Consider the following 11,830-nt stretch of genomic DNA (forward strand, 5'->3'; position numbering starts at 1 on the left):
GCAATTATCAAGAATTAAAGCTACAATAAGACATTCCTCATAGAATGAGGACTGGTGATGGTGCTGCTCCCTGAAATGGGGAAGACTTGCTTAGTTGAGGAGCACTTTAGGAAGACAGTGGAATTGGTGATTCTGCTGCGTGAGTTAGAATTATGAAGCACATTAGAAATCATATGGGAAACACCAGCCAGAATTCTTTGATAAAGTCTCCAAGACTGAAATAATCCCCAGTAACTGTCCTATATACTTTGGGGTCATTAGTTATTAAGCTCAAATCATCCCTCCATTTTTATGAAAGAAAACAAGATGTTTGTCCCTGAGTACACTATCAAAATACTCCCTGTGAGTACATCTTTAGGGTCCTACACTTGTATGCATGGTATACTCTGGCTTTCCCTCTGGTTTTCCATGATAAACATGTCAATAGCAGCTGGCTTCTGACTCATTTTGTCTGGACATTGGTAGAAAACTTCATTTTTGTTTCACCCTGCACTGCTTCCACTGTTATGTACTGACTCAAACCAGTATATATGCCAAAAAAGTGAGACAGTATTTAAGCCCCTGTCTCTGCTGGAATCCTCTGGCAGCTGTATCGACATCTAACAAATCTTCAGAATGATAGTGATTAAACAGAGCCATACTTCCCAACAACCCAGGAACCACTAACTTCTGCCCATTGTGGATTCAGTATGAGTACCCATGGTCATCAGGAAGCTTGCAACCAATCTGTGCTAGGTCTTTCTCCACAGCATCTAGGTCTTTCTCACGAGCATCCTCTTTTAGAGATAAAACCATCTGAGGACACCTGGGCTCCAAATATTTCTTGAGATCATCCCAGGCCTTTTTAATAAGCAGCATAATGATCAATGTATCTTCCTACATCAGAGTAAGTATCTATGAAGAGAGATTTCCAACATGATTCTTCCATGTTTTCTCTTCCTCAGATATCAGCCAGTATTTTTTGCAATGTCTTCTCCACAGTGGATCATGACTTGATAGCCGGCTAAGTCTTTGACATAGCAACAATTGATCAGGTCCTAGTATAGTAGTTCAAGAAAGATAAGATGAGGAGCAGAGGATCCATGAGCAACTTTCTCGACCTCCACGGTGGCCATTTTGCCTGGCCCGGTGCAGGCCTGGCCCCGCCCTGGCTCCACCCCAGCCCCACCTCCGCCACCACTGCAGCTGCTCCACACTCTCTTAGTGGCTGAGTTTGGGGCTGGAGAAATTCAAACTATTGACGGGAGGCGAGGACCCAGAAGGGTGACCATGCCTTTCAGTTCACAACCAGACATCTCTCAAAGGAAGGGTGGGGCAAACCTCCCTGTCTGATACCTCAAGGATAGAGGTTAAAAGGCTCCAGGAAGGGGGCTGGGGTTGTGGCTCAGCAGTAGAGCGCTCGCCTAGCACATGCAAGGCCCTGGGTTCAATCCTCAGCACCACATAAAAGTAAATAAATAAAAACAAAGGTATTGTGTACAACTAAAAAGAAATAAATATTTTTAAAAAAGGCTCCAGGAAGTGGACAGCCTCATGTGACACCCTGCTCACCAATTAGAGGTAAAGATTCAGCTGGCTCCACCCATCCTCTTCCTCCACCAGCTCTGCTGCTAACCCAGGCGGGCACTAGTAGCCATGTTGTTTTGTCTCCGAGCACTTGTGTTGTATCTCTGAGCAAGAACTCAATATGGTGGTTACCCAGACACCCGTAGAAAAGGAGCAGAAGCACCAGCAGCGCGAGGTCCTAGTAGTTCAAAAGAGATAAGAGGGTGGAAGAATGAGGGCATGCTAGCTTCTGGCCACTATTGCAGGATGAGAGATCAAAATCCTATTGTCTTGGTCCCCACAGCCTCCAACAATTGGCTCCATCGGGAGACACCCTGCAGAGCAGCACAGCAGGTCCCACCAACTGTTCAGTTGTTTCCAAAGCCTGTGAAGACACAGTGCTGCCCTCCATAAGCTGTGTGCCAGCAAAACAGTATGCCCACTTCTGGGGCAGCTGTGGTCCCCATGCACAGGCGCAAAGGATCTGAAACCAATGGCCAGGAATGACCCCAGGCTGAGACCAAGTGCCCCCCAAACAACCATCATAGGAGGCAGCTCTGCCTCGGCCAGGCTGCCAAGCCTCCAAGGCACCACCTGCTTCCTGAGGCTCCCACACAGCGGTTGCCACTGTGGTTGGTGCCTCTGCCACCATCTTCTCCAAGGTCTCAGCCCTACTACCACGACCATTCTCAAGTGTCTATGTGGAATCATGCATCCTGTCCAGGGCCTGCCCTCTGCCATTCTCAAGTGTCTATGTGAAATCATGCATCCTGTCCAGGGCCTGCCCTCCGGAGCCAAGCTGTCAGGGCAGGCCCTGCCCTCTGCAGTGGCACCACTCTTCCAGGCCGTGCTCTCCAACGCCACACATCTGCACCAGGTCCTGCTCACCACAGTCAAGCCACCCAGCCAGGCCCTGATATGCCAAGCCTAGAAATCTGGCCACGTCCTGATCTCCTTAGATACCGCACCCCACCAGGCCCTGTTCTTCCAACCAGTACATACAAGCCTGGCCCTGTTCTCCAACAGAATACATCTGCAAAAGGCCCTGATCCCCCACAGCCTCGCTAATGCACCTGTTCACAACCAGACACCTCTCAAAGGAAGGGTGGGGCAAACCAGAGGCCCTGTTCTCTACAATGATGCATCTGGACCCAGCCCAGATCTCCACCATGGAGCCACCCAGCCAGGCCCTGTTCACCACAGTGTACTGAGGCCTGGCTCTGCTTTCCTGCCTCCTATGTCTGCACCAGGCACAAATCCGAGCAGCCACCCTACCTGACCAGGTCTGGATCTCCACATAGTGCATCTAGGCCTGGGCATAATCTTGGTCGCCATGCATCTGCAAAAGGCCCTGATCTCCACAGCCATGCCACCCCACCAGGCACTGTTCTTCACTACAGTGCATACAGAATTGGCCCTGCTTTCCAACTCTGGGCATCTGCAATAGGCCCTAATCCCTGCAACCACACCAACGTGCCAGACCCTGTTCTCCACAATGATGCATCTGGGCCAGGCCCAGATCTCCACCATTGAACCACCCTGCCAGGCCCTACTCTCTGTTGTAGTGTGCTGAGGCCTGGCTCTGCTCTCCTGCATCCTGCATCTGCACCAGGCACTGATCCCAGCATTCACCCCACCCAGCCTATGATCTCCAACTCCATGCACCTAACCACACCACCCCTCTAGACCCTGTTCTGTACTATAGTTTATTTGGAACTGGATCTACTCTCCATTGCTGTGCATCTGTAGCAGGCACTGATCTCCATAGCTATGCCACCCAGCCAGGCACTGTTCTCCATAACCAAGCAGTCAGGACAGTCCCTGCTCCCCAAAGCCAGGCCAAGCCACCAGGCTCCACCCTCCATAGCCAGGCCAAACCACTGGGCCCTGTCCTACGCAGCCAGGCCAAACCACCAGGTTCTGTCCTCCACAGTCAGGCCAAACCTCAGTGTTCCATTCTCCGCAGCCAGGCTAAACCACTTTGCAGTGAAACAATCAGGAAAGGCCCTGCCTTACACAGTCAAAGGAAACCAGATTCTGCCCAACAAAGTCATGACACCTTTCCAGGCCCTGTTCTGTGCAGTTCAGAATCCCAGCCAGGTTCTGTTGTTGGCACTAACACATCCTGTTCAGCCCCCGCTGTCCATAGACGTGCTACTCTTCCGGGCCATGTTCCCCAAAGTCCTGCATCCAGGCCGGTTCCTGTCTGCACCAGTGTTTTCTATCAAATTCTGATCTTCACAGCAGCACTACTGGGCTAATCTCTGCTCTCAGAAGCCATGATAACCCAACAGAAGCTAACTTCCAAGCCCCCCAAGCTAGATCAGGTTCTGCCTGATGCCATTTCACCAGGGCCTACTCTCTGCAGCAACTCTACTTCACGAGGCCCTGCTTTCTGCAGCAACATCTCAGCACCAGGTCATGTTCTCTACAGAAATGCCAACCAGCAAAGATCAGCCCTCTGCAACCTCCCCTCTGTCTGGGCTGGCTGCCAGGAATCCTTCTTCTCCCCCTAGGTTTGCCGTATGAAGGAATGCCTTCCAGAGCATTTCAAGCTCACCTGATCCTGAGGTTGTCCATTTTGCCTCCCAGTTTGATAATGATATCCACACAACCCCTTCTTCACCGTCCTCTCTTGGTAAAGTTATTTCTCATAACGATAATTCCTTCTCTTCCTCTTCCTCTTCTAAGTCCCCTGGCTTGAGTTCCACTTCCTCCCTTTCTGGATGTTCTATTGTGAGTTCTTTTTCCTTCTCCCATGGATTTTATGGTGTGGACTCTATCTCCTATCTCTGCTAGCCTTAACCTCCTTGACCTAGGTGCCTGAGCCCTGACTCTCTAGATGAGCTGAAATAGGGAGCATGTTTCCCCCCCCTTCCTCCTCCTTCGTCACCTGTGCTCTGACCCTCTGTGAGTATACTCCAAGACCCCCAAAAGGTACCAGCATCTGTCTACTGTGATGAATGGGATGCCTGCTACATGGTTACCTGTAAGGTCTCCAAAAGTCTGTAAGCCCGCAACCATCATCCTGAGAATTCCTCATCCCATGACTCCATCACTCAAAATTTACCTGATCTCAGCCCTTGATTTCGAGCCTTCTCACTTAGAAGGGCCTGCCTTTACCACTGGGATGAGATTTCTATTTTCCAATTGCCTCTTATACACCTACTGTTTAATAAATAAAATTAAATTGTTAGCTGTATTTTCTTTAATGTAGAATGAAGTGTGTGTGTGTGTGTGTGTGTGTGTGTGTGTGTCTCAGTGTGTCAGATTGAACACAGGGCCTCACACATGCTAAATACAACAATGTACAACTGAGCTATATCACCAGGCCATAGAATGATGTTTTATGGCAAAAATAATTACCTGTCTTATTTGGAGCATTAAAATAAAAGCAGAGGGCATACTAGATGACTTTTTAGGAGTGAAGTACAGCAATGTCCCATCAAACATTTAATGCTTCTGAAATGGAGTTCTATCCATAAAATTTGCATTTAACATTGCTGATGTGGAACTTGGAGAAGAGAAGGGTACAGGGTTTAACTCAAGATGGCTGAAAGAAAGGAGCAACAATGAAGATATATGGGGGGCTGTGGTTGTGGCTCAGTGGTAGAGCATTTGCCTAGCATGAGTGAAGAACTGGGTTCGATCCTTGGTGCCGGAGGCCGGCTGCAGCAGAGTAATCAGGGGGGTGACGAATAACTTGTGTACATTGATGCAGCAGTAGTGGGAGCCATTTATTTCAGGACAGGAGCGGTATTTATACATTCCACACAGCTTATCTAATTAGCATAAACTAGATACATCAGTCAACCAATAAGGAATCTCCACACTTAATGGCTCGCTTTTGTTACTTCTCAAACCACTCCCTCTGGCATTTTCCAGGCACCATCCAGACTTGTTTACGAACTCTAACATTCCCATGGCAAAATGCCAGGTGTTATTTTGACTTGTTTACAGACTCTAACACTTGGCATCACATAAAAATTAATAAATAAAATAAAGGTACAAAAATGTTGTATCTGTTTTTTAAAAAGGTATATGGGGAGAAAACAAGAGGCAGGGCATAATCAAATATGTGCAAGGCAAGAGAGGGGGATTGGAAAGAAGATCCAGGATCAGGAAGGGAAAATTAGCAAGGGTCAGGACCTTGAAGCAGAGCTTATCAGTTTCTGTGCAGAGGGTACAGGGGTTCCTGAAGTCAGAAGGGGGAGGGGACTGGGAACGATACAAAGCAAATGATTGGCATTGAAAATAGTCATGTACATAGAAAGCTTAGTTAATGAGTAATACTGCCATAAAAATGATTATGAATTAGTATATTAGAAGGTATATGAAGGTGAGTGTATGGGTGTTTCTTGGTGCCTGTATGTACATGTATAGCAGGAAACGAATGAGCATACATCATTTAAAAATATGATTTATATTTGATTCATGGATCAACTGATAAATAGAATCCTACACTTGTATGCATGTTGTACTCTGGCTTTCCCTTAAAATTGAAATTGGCAGTATTTCTGCGGCTTGAAGTTTCTCAAGAAACATGTGGGAGTTTGTGTGCATTTTTCTGGCATTCACATGAAAGTCCCGATCACAGATTTGGCAAAAGGAATCCCTTCTATATTTAGGGTCCTGCTGAGATGGCTGAGGAACAACAACTTTAAGCTTCCCAGAGGCGTTCAGTATAGATAAGAACATCTGTGAGACCCACATTTAGTCTCTTGAGAGGTTTTGTGGGACTGGATACTCTGAATGTTTGGTCTTTCTGAGTTCTCAGCAAAAGTTTGTACAGCCAAACCATCTGCTTTCTCCCCATGGCACACTTTCAGAAGCAAACCCTTCATGGTAGTGTTCCCCCACCTCTAGATAGGCTGAGAATTGTGAACATCACAAAGTCCTGGTTCCTTTTGTTTCACAGTTGATCTTTCCCCCTCTCACATCCCTCTGTCTCCACAAGAAGAAGCCAGTTGCTCCTTCAGCACCTTGCTTGGAAGTCTCCTCAGCCCTATAGTCAGGCTCACCATGTTCAGATTCAGCTACCACCCATCTAGGGGATGTGGTCCTGCTAAGAATTCTGCCAGTGAATGATGAAGATCTTCCTTTTCTGGTTTCCAATAATATCTCTCTAGCTTCTGCTGCCACCCCCACGCTCAGAAACCTCCCAAGAGTGCAGATGCAAAACAACAGTCCATTAAGAGTTGTGTTCTGGCTTTCTCTGATGGAGTTTGGGGTTTCCCTAAAACATTCCCTCTTTCTCAAGGCAACTCAGGCTTTCTCTATCATGCACCTAGAAATTCTCCCAGGCTTCGCTCAACACCTGGTTCCAGAGTCCTGCCCTACTTCAGTTCCAGGTCCACCATGGCAGCACCCCACATCCAGGGACCAGAATCTCCACAGGTTTCCCATTCACTACAGCACTCAGCAGCTGAATCTGCCACTCACCAGCTCACAGTTGCATAGGTCAGACATCAGCACACAGCCTGCCTGGCTTCATGCCTCAGGATGCAGGGTGTGGGGTGGTGTTGGACTGGCTGGGTTCCTTTCTGGAGGTTCTGGAGAAGAAGCCCTTCTAGACTCATCCACATTGACAGCTGAATTCAGGTCCCTGTAGCTCTAGGACCAAGGCCTCCGTTCTCTTGCAGGCTGTACTCTCCTTGCCATGTGGACCCTGCTAATATTCTCTTATGATTTAAATAGCTATATCTATGCGCCACCCGCCACCATGTCTCCCCCCGCCTTCTGACTCATTAGTTCAGTTAGGACCTAACCACTTCTAAGTGCTAATCTGATTAGGTCTGGCCTATACCCACTAATATCCCTCTCTTTAGAGCAACTGACCTGTGACCTTACTTACATCTGCAGCATCCTGGTTTCCATAAAGTAACGTTATCACAGGTGTGATATCTAGCCACACGTGTAGGTTCAAGGTCAACTCAGTGAGAGGGCATTATAAGAACATCGTAATCACGTGGAATCATCAGAGAATTCTGGCTACCATACAGTCCAGTGTACGTCCAATAGAACTGCATCAACATGTCTCCAAAAGACACTAACAAACATTCACAGCGTGATTGTAGATGAGGGTCACTACCTGGAAATCATGTGAATGTCTACCAACAGTTGAAATAAATTTGTGGTCTATCCATGGAACACAATACTAGAGAGTAATGAAACAAGCAAATGCCCCTACGTGCAGTGACATGGTAGATCTCAAAATCAGAGTACTGAGCAGAAGAAGCCAGGCATAAAAATGTCCACGATGTAGAATTATTTTTTTAATTTTCCATTGATTTTTAAAGAATAAATGACAGCAGAATGCATTAAGATTTTTATTACACATATATAGCACAATTTTTCATATCTGTGGTTGTATGTAAATTATGTTGACACCAATTCGTGTCTTCATACATGTACTTTGGATAAGGATGTCCATCACATTCCACCATCCTTGCTAACCCCTGCCCCCTCCCTTCCCCTCACACCCCTATGCCCTATCTAGAGTCCGTCTATTCCTCCCATACGCCCTCTCATAATATAGAATTCTGTTTCTATAAATGTTTTTAAAAGGCAAATCGTCTGTAGTGACCAACGTCAGAAAAGCAGTTCCGTTTCAGGGACAATGGCCAGTTTAAGACATATCATACGTATCTGGGGTACCAGGAGTTTTCTCTATCTTGGTTGTGGTGGTGGTTGCATGCCTGTGTTTGCTTTGTATACCTACAGGCATGTGTTTCCTTGGTGAAACACCATCAATTTTTTGTCCCTTCATATTTGTACACGCCCATTTTTTTGGGGGGGTGCTGGGGATTGAACCCAGGGCCTTGTGCATGTGAGGCAAGCACTTTACCAACTGAGCTATATCCCCAGCCTTATACTCCCATCTTTATATGTGTTTTATGTCAGTGAACTACGTTTTAACAAAGACAGAAAAATGGTATAAAACACAGAAACAATAGACAGAAATACCCTTCACACTCAAAATCATGTATGCTGTGAAAAGCAATTATTTCTCCAGAGTCATTTTCTATAACACCTGACATGAAGTGACATGATTCTGTTTGCAATTTGTACTTATCCTTCTGGCATGAATGGTTATGTTTTGCTGCAGAAACCATGCTTTATTAGATTTAGCATTTCTACTCCATACCCTGCTGTTGTTCTCCTGTAAAGTATGCTATATGAATCCCAAAACATATGGGGATAGGAGCTTCAGATAAGGGGTGCCCATGGGTAGCTGATACTCAAGGATTTTAAAAACAATATATTTACTTTTTAGTTGTAGTTAGACACAATACCTTTATTTTATTTATTTAATTTCATGTGGTGCTGAGGATCGAACCCAGGGCCTCACATGTGCTAGGTGCTGAGCCAGGAACCCAGCCCAAGGGTTTTTAACATCATTCTACCAACCTAGGGCAAATTAAGTTGAAAAGAACAAGTACTGAAGAGAGTCTATCAAAGATGGATTGAGTTGCTTCAGTATTTTTATTCCCCCACCATTTCAGATGAGATGGCTTTTCACCTTTGACCTACTGCAATGATGGATTAAGCAATATTAAGCAATTCCATAATATGACACCATGGTCTCATAACTAAAAAAATAAAACAAACAAACAAAACACAGCTGTAGATTTTCTATATATGGTTGGTATTGACACACTCAAACTATATGGATGGGAAATTAAATCTATGTTCCTAAGTGAGATAGAATCTAATTTTGATGTGTGCGTGCACACGTGTGAACTTGTGTGAACATGCTCACACATACAGAACCATGTGAGTTTCTGGGCTTTTCTGTGTGTGCTCCTTCCCAGGTGTTAGTGTGAGAAATCAGACAGCCTTCCCTCCATGAATTGGGGATTTCTATTCCCTTTCAAGCTCCAAATCAGTTGAATAAGGCTCAAGAATTTGTGACTTCTGAAAACAATTGGTTGCTTGTGTTCATTCACCTCTGCTTGCCCTTTCCTCTGGAAATTTGCTGACTGAGCCTGGCAGAAAAACATAACACCGTTTTCTGAGAAAGCTCTGACTACTCAAAAGTGCATTCTAGGAAAGACAGAGAAGTATATGGACAAGAACATGTATGCCTATACCAAAGGGCTTTGAGAGACTCTCCCAGATCAACTCCATGCTTCCTGTTTGATTTTTTTTAAAGATTTTTAAAAATATGGACACAATATCTTTATTTATTTTCTTTATTTTCATGTGGTGCTGAGGATCGAGCCCAGTGCCTCACACATGTGAGGCAAGTGCTCCCTTGCTGATCTACAACCCCAGCCCCATCCTGTTTGATTTTTGGCAATTCATTCCCTCCCTCCCTCCCTCCCTTCCTTCCTTCCTTCCTTCCTTCCTTCCTTTCTCCCTTTTCCCCGTTTTTGGAGGGTGAGTGTTCCAGGGATTGAACTCAGGGGAACTGGAACACTGAGCCACATCCCCAGCCCTATTTTGTATTTTCTTTAGAGACAGGGTCTCACTGAGTTGCCTAGTGCCTTGCTTTTGCTGAGGCTGGCTTTGAACTTGTGATCCTCTTGCCTCAGCCTCCCAAGCTCCTGGGATTACAGGTGTGTGCCACCACGTCTGTCCCTTGCTGCCTTTTATCTTTAGTTTCTTCATCTGTGAAATGGCAATGTGGTGCCCTCTCTTTCTTTCATTACCTAGGATTTGCAGTGGGCAATGTTCACACTAGCACACCGACCAAGAAGTGTTCAAACCTGTTTAGATCATGGGCAACACATGAATATTGATAAACTCATTGTGACAACTTTTATTAATTATGTATTTGAGAGCATTATTTCATCTTCAATTTGTGCTCAGCACTTCCGTGTTTTTGCCACATAAAATTCCTAGATGATTACTAAATATAATTTCTCACCTATTATTTAAATTTCTAAAAGCATAAATACATAATTTTTAAAGTTAAAGATTAATATTAGAATTCATTGAGAATAGCACTTGATCTCTAACCCACAACTCCCAAATTGCCATGTCTTTGATCCCAAATACAATGATTTTCAGCTTTTGTATGCTTAATCTTTGTTGGCACTGGGCATGGCAGTTGTGAGTCATGGGGGTATGCCGATGGAGGGACACTGCAGAATGAGAACAGGTGAGAATTCTAGTTCACCTCCAACATTCAGAGAGGCAAGAAAACAGCAATTCCATCCTTATCAGCAGAAACTGAACCTGTGCCATTTCTGGACTCATCAGGGAACTGAGGTGACAGGGAAAACCAGTACCTTGGATCCTGAGATATGTTCATGACCAGAGTGCCAGAGTTGAGATCTCCACCCTTGGATCAGATCAGAGGCGTGTGCTCTCAGGAACTGACAGCAATTCATAGCATATGATGTGTGCGTGCACACGGTAAATGGTAAACAGGAAGAATTGCTTTAGGCTGAATATCCACATATTCAGGGGTGTTAGCTCTAGAGCTGGAATGACTTGGCAAAGGGGTCCTAGTCGCCATCCCCTTAGCGCTCCCCCCACTCCCCACAGGGTGATGGGTGGAGCCATCACTGCCAAATACTCCTGGAGACTCCTCTTCAAGACAAACGTTAACTCTCTAGGGAAATAACTTTGGCAGAGCCTTATCCTAGGTACTCTGCCCACCTCAGTCACCCCTATACCTCTGGTCCAACTAAGGGAAAAATAGTGCAGTCTGCAGTAAATGATTAGGAATACTGCAGTCAGGGGAGGGACAGAGGACAGGAGGTGAAGGAAATGCCACTAGAGAAACACCTGTGAAGGTCATATCCCAGAGCCACAGCCCCAACAATGCCAGAGATTCAGTCACACAGCTGTAAAATTCCCTCCCTACCCCACAGTCTACCTCCACATTAACATGGTGACAAGGAAATTGCAGTGAACATGGCCTGAAGTGCTGCAAAACAAACATTCGGAGCAGGAGTACTTTAGGCTGATCAAACTTAAGAGGAGCAGAACAAGGCAGGAATTTGGAAGCCTCTGGTACTTACAGCTTTAGCAACCATCAAAGGCAGCCCATCTCCCTGCAAGACTTAACGGAGCTATTCCCAGTGGATCACCATTTCATTCAGGTCCTACTACCCAGTAGAAGGGGTCTCCTCCTGCCCACACACAAACAAAACAAAACAAGAACAACAAACAAGATGGAAAGCAGAGGAGGCCTGTCAGAAATCAAGTAAAAATAGAGAATGAGGAGACAAAACACACCTTAGAACCAGTCTAACCTGGCACACAGGTACCAAAATGGTGAAAGGGGGAGTTGAAAATAAGCATGACTATCCTGCTCAGGGTCCTAATGAGA

The 11,830-nt window shown here is 45.7% G+C and overlaps 1 non-coding gene and 1 pseudogene across 1 annotated transcript; both read right to left on the bottom strand.

Annotated features, from left to right (window-relative positions):
- Nucleotides 1–362: 362 nt before the first annotated feature.
- On the bottom strand, nucleotides 363–1,084 carry LOC124091496 (F-box only protein 3-like; annotated as a pseudogene).
- Nucleotides 1,085–8,337: 7,253 nt separating this feature from the next.
- On the bottom strand, nucleotides 8,338–8,410 carry Trnav-cac (transfer RNA valine (anticodon CAC)). The gene has a single exon. It is a non-coding gene; the product is annotated as a tRNA-Val (tRNA).
- Between the last annotated feature and the right edge of the window lie 3,420 nt (nucleotides 8,411–11,830).

Source organism: Marmota monax, unplaced genomic scaffold, assembly GCF_021218885.2.
Source record: "Marmota monax isolate L192 unplaced genomic scaffold, Marmota_monax_Labrador192_F-V1.1 WCK01_AAM20220418_F8-fsc00170, whole genome shotgun sequence".
NCBI lineage: Eukaryota > Metazoa > Chordata > Mammalia > Rodentia > Sciuridae > Marmota > Marmota monax.